The 10,080-nt window shown below is 43.5% G+C and overlaps 1 pseudogene; it reads right to left on the reverse strand.

Annotated features, from left to right (window-relative positions):
- Positions 1 to 1,282: 1,282 nt before the first annotated feature.
- On the reverse strand, positions 1,283 to 7,166 carry LOC115283325 (annotated as a pseudogene).
- Positions 7,167 to 10,080: the final 2,914 nt, after the last annotated feature.

Consider the following 10,080-nt stretch of genomic DNA (forward strand, 5'->3'; position numbering starts at 1 on the left):
CACCTGTTAAGGTGGCTATTATCAAAAATATTTATGTGTAACAAGTGCTGGTGAGGATATGGAGAAAAGGGAACCCTTGTTTGCTGTTGGGAATGTAAATTAGAGTAGTAGCTACGGAATAATTCCTCAAAAAATTAAAAACAGAACTACCATAGGATCAAGCAATCGCACTTCCAGTATATATTCAAAGGAAATAAAGTTCCTGTCTCCAAGAGCTACCTACATTCCCATGTTCACTGAAGCATTATTCACAATAGCCAAGATACAGAAGCAACCTAAGTGTCCACTGATGGATAAATGGATAAAGAAAATGTGCTAGATACATACAATGGAATATTATTTAGCCTTTAAAAAGAAGAAAATGTTGCCATCTGCCAGAACACAGACGAAGAACCCGGAGGATATGATGTTAAGTGACATTACCCAGACACAGAAGGAAAAATACTACATGATCTCACTTGCACAAGGAATCTAGTCAAGCTCATTGAAGCAGAGAGTAGAATGGTGGGTGCCAGGGGCTCAAGGGAAAGGTAAATGCAGAGGTCTTGGTGAAAAAATACAAAGATTCAGTTACACAAGATGAAAAAGTCCCAGAGATCTACACTGCAGCATAGTGCCTATGGCGCTTTGTTTTGTTTTGTTTTACGGGAAGATGAAAGTGCTTGACTACCAGAAGTACACAAATGTGTGGATAGCACACACCAGTGAGAATTCAGGTCTTGGGGAGGGTGAAGGAGAAGGGGTGTCCAGGACTCAGAGCTAGGGACAGGAGAGAGCCCTTGGCCCGCTGTCCTCACAGCTTCACAATGGGAGGGTTGGGGGAGAAGGGGACTAGGCAGACTGGAGTGCAGCCTAGCTGTGGGCTTGGGAGAAAGACCGCAAAACTCATAAAACCTTGTCCTCTTTCATTTTTCACTTTTCCCTGGGTGCCTGGGATGGCTGCCCAGCCCTTGGACATATGAGTATCCCCCGCCCCAAGAGGTCTCTGCCTTCCCCTTCCAGTGGGGCCATTTGTGACAGGGAGAAAACCAGGTCCAGGGAGCTGGAGGGGGTTGGGACAGACGGATGGCCTGTGGAGGCCCTGAGGTCTGGGAAGGTCGCTGCTGCTCATGCCCCCCTTCCCTGATTAAGGATCTTTTGCTGGAAGGGCCCAAAGAAATGTTGGTGGGAATAACCCCAGAGGCCACAGCCCCTTTTCTGGGCTGCTTGGAGGTCATACTTGTGTAGACAGCAGCAGAGCCAGATGGTCAGCTTCTGAGTTGCTGCACCCTCAGTAGTGTCCTCAGATCCGGATATGGAAGGTGCTGAAGAAGTCAGGGGCCTTGGCACTCATTTCGTCAAAGTCCACAAAGCCCAGCTTGCTGTCATTGTCCAGGTTGGCCTCTTCGATGACCTTGTTGCACTAGCATCACCTCGTCCTTGTCCAGCTCTGACTTGGTGAGCCGGGTCAGCCACCACTCCGGGTCCTCCTTGCACACGAAGTTATAGGTGTTGAAGGTATAGTTTGCCTGGAGCTCCCAGGGAGCCAACTCGCAGAGCACAGAGAACATATCCATGGAGTTGCCGAAGATGAGGCTCCCCACTCCATCCTAAGAAAAAGCCTCTAGGATCCTTTCCTTGGATGGGTTCTCCTGGAGCTCTGGCATCCGGAAGACAAGGTTCATTGGCACATGGACAATGGGGCTCTTCCTAGAGTGCACTGGGAGGAGGCTGGGGGCCAGCACATAGAACCGTGCAACTGTGCGTGGAGCCTGACAATGTCCTTCTCATTGAAGGAGGTGCAGTCCTTGTAGCTGTCCAGCTGCTCCTCCGTGGAGGTGACCTGCTCGTGCTGCCCAGGCCCCAGAGCTTGAGCCTCCCGCCACTGCAGACCCCCTGCCACTGCAGGCCCCCCACCACTGCAGGCCCCGGGAGGCAGGACACCGCCGCACTTATAGCGTAAAATAGTCAATCATATATTTAAAAGTTTACTAAGAGCGTAAATCTCCCATTACGTGCTCTTATCACAAAAAAAATAATAAAGAGAAGAAGAGGAAACTTTTGGAAGTTATGAGTATGTTTATGGCATAGACTGTGGTGATAATTTCATGGGCATATACAAATCTCCAAACTGCTCAAGTTGTATATATTAGATACACACAGCTTTTTGTATGTCAACCATAACTTAATAAACTGGGTTTCTTTTTAGTGATCAAAGGAGCACAAAGAGACACTGGACACCTGAAGGATAAGGAAAAGAGTGGCAAAGGATGGGTACTGGACACAGAAAGGAAGTGAGAGGATGCCAAAAACAAATGAGCCTGTTGCTTTACCATTTTTCCCAGGTGCATCTTTTTTGTAAATGTTTTTTCATGTTTATTTATGTATTTTGAGAGAGAGAGAGAGACAGAGACAGACCATGAGCAGGGGAGGTGCAGAGAGATTTCCAAACAGACTCCATTTCATGAATCCTGAGATCAGGACCTGAGCTGAAATCAAGAACCCAACGCTTAACCGACTGAGCTACCCAGGTGCCCTTCCAAGGTGTGTCTTAAAGCAGGAACAAGAAATAGAGTTTCTTAACTGAGCTCTATGGATATATTCTCATCAATCAGTGAAATCTTTTAAATTTCTTACTGCTGATGGGAATTATCATTTCAATGGGAATTTTTTAAACATTTTCTTAGATCAAATTTATTCTTATTTAGTATAAATCACTATTTGAAGACTTACGCATTTCATAACTGTACTAAACACTGATATAAACAAATCTTTGGACTACTGAAAAATAGTAGCTTTCAATATGTGTCTGCCTTTCTTCTTCGAAGATTAGGAACTATTATCATGATTGCCCTAAAAATATTAGCTATAACAGACAATAATGTCTCTCTGCCTCATATAGAGATTGACTCTGATTCTCTTCCAGCTAATTGCCTGCTGTTCTTGTTCTTCGTGTGTGGTAAAATATAAGTACATAAATATACATACACTTGACGATTTTAACCATTTTTAGGTGTTCACATTGTCGTGCAACCATCACAACCATCCATCTCCAGAACTTTTCTTATCTTTCCAAATGGAAACTCTGTATCCATTAAAATACCCATTCCCTGGGGCACCTGGGAGGGTCCAGTCGGCTGAGAGGTCCGTCTCTCGATTTAGGCTCAGGTCATGATCTCACCGTTTGTGAGATCAAGTCTTGCGTGGGGCTCTACACTGATGATGCAGAGCCTGCTTGGGATTCTCTCTCTCCTCATTCTGTCCTTCTCTCTCTCTCTCTCTCTCTCTCTCTCTCTCTCTCTCTCACTCAAAATTAATAAACTTTAAAAAAAAAATAAGGGGTGCCTGGGTGGCTCAGTCGGTTAAGCATTCGGCTGCAGCTCACGTCTTGATCTCACAGTTAGGTTCGTGGGTTCGAGCCCCACATCGGGCTCTGTGCTGACAGCTAACTCAGAGCCTGGAGCCTGTTTCAGATACTCTGTCTCCCTCTCTCTCTGACCCTCCCCTGCTCGTGCTGTCTCTCTCTGTCCCTCAAAAATAAATAAAAAACAGAAAAAAATTTTAACAAAAAAATAAAAAAAAAACTACCTATTCCCCACCCCTTCCTCAGCCCCTAGAAGCCACCCTTCTATTTTCTGTCTCTACCCACTGATAATCTTATGAAAACAAGAGTTTCTTCTGCAGCAAAATATATATAGAATGGCTTTTTCAAGGACTTGAAAATAAGGGAGATAAAATAATATATATCCTTTGAGAAGTAAACTTCAATAAAGTCATGTTGAAGAGTGAGAATGACCTCTAGGTTATGATTGGTCATCTCCTTCATCTCCTTGAGAAAGCTAATAGCTGCCTGCTAAATACAGTTAAGATGTTTAAGTTCACATGCACAGACTTAAGGTATGGGAGCAGTTAATATTCAGAGGTTCTTGTCAGAAAAACCCATATAGGAATTTTTCTCTTACTTCTGACTCAACGTTTGAAGGGACGTGCTAGCTAGTTATATATTCAACCACAGTATGTGTCATTTCTACCATGTGACTACTGCTTACAGTGAGAACATGATAAATCCTTCCCAAATCTTAATTAAGACTTTAGCCCAGAAAAGAACTCTGAGAGTAAACAGAGCATTTAAATCCCATAGGAGGAATATTACACCAGAAACACACAATAGCCATGGGGGGCTATTCTGGGAGAAGTACAGAGAGCCATGCTTGACGAAGACCCAGGGAGCCTAGGGGCATCTAAGTTGCGAGCTGAGAGATGGAGAAGAGCTCAGAGGCTGACAAGGATGTAGGAAAGCAGACGGCAGTGATCAGGGGCCAACTTTGCAAGACCCAGAGATAAATGAGCATATGGCATATTGCAAGATTTGAGGTACTATTCTCTGAAGAAAAGAACTGGGGAAAGGGGAATAGGAAAGTAAAAGAGAGAGAACAGTCCCAGATCTAATATTTCTTCTCTTTTCCTCAATATCCCTATTATGTGAAGGGCAGAACATTATATATTTGGTATCTAAAGCACATTTTTTCTTTCATGGCTATTTCTTTATATGGAATCCCAAATAGGTTCTTGATCTTAGGAAAATTACTGAGGTTTATTCATACTAGAGTGTAATTGGCTGATAAGGTTTAAAGAGCAATCACCCCAGATATGTACACCCTAGACTAAGAAAAAAAAAGAAAAGAGCCCACTAGACTAAGAATATAATTTCAGGCATCAACCAAATAGTGACAGATTGATATCTGCCTTTCGTCATTACATCTAGCCTTTTCTGAGAGACCGAAAGTAATCCATCCAACTGAGATGGACAGTTGGTTCACATTATTTGCAGGAGTTACGTTCTATAAAGTCGCCACGAATACTTGAATACTGTGTTAATGAAGACTGAACATTGCCACTGGCGGTCATAAAGGATTGGGTTCCTCTAGTTATAACATTTTCATCAACCAGTCAATACATAACCTTATTTTACGTGTGCTTCTGTTTAGAGAGGCTTTGTTTAGTATTTATTATTGATTCATCACCATTGAACTCATGGCCAACAGGACTATAACTCATGCCTGAACAAAGCTTATCCAACACACACTGTGGTCTTCTTTGCACATAGGAATGTTAGGCAGCAAGTCAGCCCTACACCTAGGGGCCATTTTAACCCACAAACTTGCCAACACAGAGCACAAAAACATGAAAAATGTGGTACTAAACAAACCACAGAAAAGACACTTATTTACGCTAGAAGAGCTGAAACAGAAAGGTGGAGTGTTGCCTTTTTCGACCTGAGCTGGGAATGTGTGTCAGGTAACTGCTTCCCCGGGCACGTCTGAGCGTTACCACAAAAATCTTGTGAGTATTGATTTGGGTTTACGAATAAGATTCAGCAACCGGTGAGTTTGAAAATTGAATGTGCAAATGATGGACAGCAGATTTTGTACCCTTTGTGCCTACCCACTGTTTACATACTGAGGAAATATTCTCCAGGACCCACGTGCCCAGCCGTCCCCACTTCCATCACCACGGAGTGCTGTTCCCTGCGCTCCAGACCCTCCTAGGACATCTTGTATAAATGAGAGTCCTATGACCCTCTCTTGGCTACACGGGGAAATTGCTTGCATTTGGAGATTGTTTATGCAGGTCCACCCACACAAGCAGGTCTTACACACGCTTCTTAAATATGCACGTGCATTCTCAGGATGTCGAAAGGACTACAATTTATTATTCCGGGACTGGAGCATAGCTTTTGCTTTAAACACAGTGCTGTTTTCTCTCTTTTAGAGATGGATGACTTGTCCCCTTTGGATAAGGAAATAACTCATTATTCAGTCCATATGTGCTTCAGAAATGCTGTCAGATATCGTGCTGAATTGTTCTATCAACTTTTTATGCCAGGAATTAAGTTCTCCAAAATCTCCCTTTCTGTGTGGTTCTAAGTTAAACAAAAGGTGAGCTTGTCCAAGATTTAGAAGGCAGAAGGAGGCAGCGGCTGTCACACGCTAAGGTCACAGGTGGTTAGAGGCGGTGAGACACAGATACAGAGGTGTCAGCCGGCCCCAGCCGGTCCTCACTCTCCTCGCCTCCACCTCCCCCACTCCCTGGGCCTGGCTGACTGACAGCAACCCCAGGCCCAGCACAGCACGATTCTCTGCGATTTGCAGAGGCATTGGCCACAGAGAGCCAACAGCTTCCCATGACTATTCACCAGCTCCCATTTCTGATCTGACTCCAGCCACTGGACGTGCCAAGCACCAGGGTTTCCTTGAAGCCCCTGTCTCATTCTCCGATGCCAGGGTTAGTTAGTGACCTTCCCATGGCCCTCCAGCTCCCGGCCCCCACTGCCCAATGTCTGCTTCCCCAGCTCCTCTCCCACTACCAAGACCTAATTCTTATAATAGGTTTCTTCTCCATAATACTCATCATGATTCTGCTTCCCTGACTCATACCACTATCTGCTTCTATTTCTCCTATTGCAGTGCCAGGCTGTAAAAAGTACGTAACAGACAGTCCTATGGACACGCTAAGCCACGGAGCTGGAACAAGGATCCCTCCTGCTTGTAGAGCACTGCGAAGGGGCCACATGACCTCTGCGCGCATCCTGGAACTGGCTGAGTGCCCCGATGTTGTGGTTCCTATTCCCTGCACCTTGCATACAGTCGCTCCCTACATTTGGATGCCTCCCCGCAACCTGCAAGGTACTCCCTGTGCATATTCCAGGAAGCCACCAGCACAGGAAAGACTCGGGGTTGGTTTCCCCATTGTACAGATGAGGAAACTAAGAAAGGTTAAGGTCATGGGGTTAGTAAGTGGCAGAGTTAACACTCAAACTCAAGCCTTCCATAGGAATTTTTTTTTGTTTCACTTAGGAGACTCAACCATAAGACTGAATATAAAATACTTAAGTGGGCACTTGTTGCTATGCCTAATACTTATAAAGCAACTAATTTTCCCTAAGACAGTTGCTCCCTCAATGATTTAATTTATACCCTGCCATTAGCCATCTCCATTAGAAAGAAAAATTACAGACACTTTGAGCAGGGCAAACAGAACAAAATTGAATCTCAGAACACTTTATGGGGCCAAAAGAGACATGCGTAATCACCTAACACAGTGGTCACCTTTTGAAAATAAGGAGAGCCCCGTCTCAGACTCACCTGCTCCTCAGAGTATGGCCCCAAGGCCAGAAGCATCAGCATCGCCTGGAAGCTTGTTAGAAATTCAGATTCTCAGGTCTTATTCCAGGCCGAGTGAACCAGAACCTCTAAGAGATGCGATCCAGGAATCTGTATTTTGAAACCTCTCCTTGTCTTCTTTAAGAACGACTGCATTTTGAGATCCACTGGGCCAAGTGAGTTATCTAAGATCACATAATTACCTGCAATCAATCCAACTCTTCTAATTTATAAATCCAATACTTTCTCCATTTTATCAAATAGCTAATAAATATCAACATTGCCTGTCACTGCCCATTCCCCATTTCCCCAGATAGATCATAGGTGAAAGCATGTATTTTTGTATTATACCATGATCATAACAAAAAAGGCTCACAAAATAATACTTTATACAAATCTTTTTGTCTCATAAAATCCCGTAGACACTGGTTTTGAAATCAACTGTAAGGTATTCTCCTCTGGCCGTAACAATCCATGGGTTACTCTCTCTACTGTATTGAGTTGTCATTTGTTTGAAGCTGACAAGTAGTTACACTTTGGTCCCCAGCTTGGGGAGGTGTAATAAGAATAATCATGATGTTGGGAAAATCTTAAAGCTTCTAAACCAGAACCCCAAGCTATTCTATGAATCTGTCTCTTTAGGCAGCTTGAACTCCCAAATGCAAAAGAGCTATTCCTCCTTCATTGAAATTACTGGCCCGGTCTTCCCCAAAGTTTTCCAACAGGCCTAAGACAACATCTGTCATGAAACTTGAAAGCTTTCCAGTCTTCGGGTGTTATTTTATTATTGCAAACCATTTTATAAGTTGCTCCATTCAGGTTTTTATGTTATTCCAGAGAAGGCTTACCTGGTGGCACACAGTAAGGGGAGGGATGAAATTTGTGTCAGGTGCCCCTGAACTGACCTTAGTTTTGAGACTTGGGAACTTTTTTCTCCTGCCAGTGCAGAGAAGAGACCTCCTGGAGTGAGGCTCTGTCTGCCCAGAACTGCTGGGGGTGTCAGAGCAAAGGACATAAGTAGGGAGTTCTTTCTGATGGAGGTCCCAGCGTGCCCCTTGGCTTCTAGATCCCTATTCTTTGGAGACCTTCTCTGAATAGCATCATAAATAGCATCAAAAGAAAGCATGGAACAGTTGGCAAAGTAATGGCCTGAATGAAAATTCAGAAACTTTAAAGACTACCTCAGTACCTGCCCCTCTGACATCCCTATAGATCTCAGAGAATCATTAGATTTTGACCATTGCCATCTATTATTTGTGTCCTTCAGAACGCCCAAGTTAGGACTTCAGCATAAGCCAATTTAGCCATTTTTGTCTGAAGACTCCAGAAAATAAGATCATTCTTTTTTTAATGTTTATTTATATATTTTGAGAGAGAGTGCACAAGCAGAAGAGAGGCAGAGAGAGAGGGAGAGAGAGAGAATCTCAAGCAGGCTCTGCGCTGTCAGAGCAGAGCTGGACGTGGAGCTCGATCCCATGAACCATGAGATCATGACCTGAGCTGGAATCAAGAATTGGACACTTAGCTGCCTGAGCCATCTAGGTGTCCCAAGACCATTTCTGTTCCTTCACTGTAACTCTTTTTATGGAACATTTTTCAACTTTGATAGTTTTCAAAAAAATTAAGTTAGAACAAACAATTCTGTCAAACAGAAACTTATGACTGAACAAAACAGAAAAAATTATAAGCGTAATTCCGAAGTAGTAAGCATATAAAAACGAGATAACCAAGTAAACTCCCATGTGTAATCGTTGAGTTTCCCCTAACTAGTTTCCTGACCTTGGGTGAGTTACTCATCTTTTCTGGAAACAATAATATACCAACCTTACCTTTATAATTTATTGTGATACAGTAACATGACATATGTGAAATGTTCTAAACTATAGTAGAGAACATCTGGGTATATAGTGACTTATTAGTACAGCTCTGAAAACCATGATGTTCTCATTGATGTCACCTCCACATTAAGCCATGTGCGCCCATGTTCTTTGGAAGAATTGGACAAATTTCACTGGTACCGCAAACTACCATTGTTTGCTGTCACCAAAACAGAATTTATGTTAAAAGTCACATTATTATGCTTCCAAACAAGAGGACCAGACTTCCATTTCTTTCACTCCATAACTAGCATGACCTAATAAAAACTTAAAAAGTGGTAAAACCATTTTTACCTCTTTTTGTTTCATGCTTATAAGGCGGATCTAAAGAATAACTGTGCCATTCCTTGTGGGAACAGAAAACACAGTCATACACAGTCCACGTGGTTCATCCAGCTAGCACGCCCTGCATCTTTGGCAAGGGTCTTTGGTTTATATGTACACTGAGTTGCTTCTTTACTGGACACTACAAGCATTAATTTATTGCAATTTTGCGTTAGAAGGAAGTGTGGTGGCCATTTATATCTGTAATTCTCTCATTTCAGCACCACAGGAACGGAGGCACAGAAAAGTGAGGAGACTTACCCAAAGCGACACAGCTAGTCTGTGGCAGAGCCCAACTCAACGAATTCTACAAACCATGAGGGGAAAGGCATGGAAAGGCACCTTTTTTGGTCAGTCATGCTTCTAAATTCAGCTGCTTGTTTTTAATCAGGAATACTCTGCAGAATGCTTAATCGCACCAGTAAGAACCTTCACAACTGATTCTTTTTTTTTTTTTTTTTTGAGAGAGAGAGAGAGAGAGAAAGAGAGCACAAGAGAGCACGAATGGGGGAGGGGCAGAGAGGCAGACAAGGAATCTGAAGCAGGCTGCAGGCTCTGAGCTGTCAGCACAGAGCCCAAACCAGGGCTCGAACTCATGAACTGTGAGATCATGACCTGAGCTAAACTTGAACGCTCAAGCCAAACTTGGCACCCCAGTCACTACTGATTCTAGAAAAATTTTTAAACGTTTATTTATTTTTGAGATGGGGGGGAGGGGGAGAGAGGGAGAGAGGGAG

The sequence above is a fragment of the Suricata suricatta genome, chromosome X (genome assembly GCF_006229205.1).
Source record: "Suricata suricatta isolate VVHF042 chromosome X, meerkat_22Aug2017_6uvM2_HiC, whole genome shotgun sequence".
In the NCBI taxonomy this organism is placed as follows: Eukaryota; Metazoa; Chordata; class Mammalia; order Carnivora; family Herpestidae; genus Suricata; species Suricata suricatta.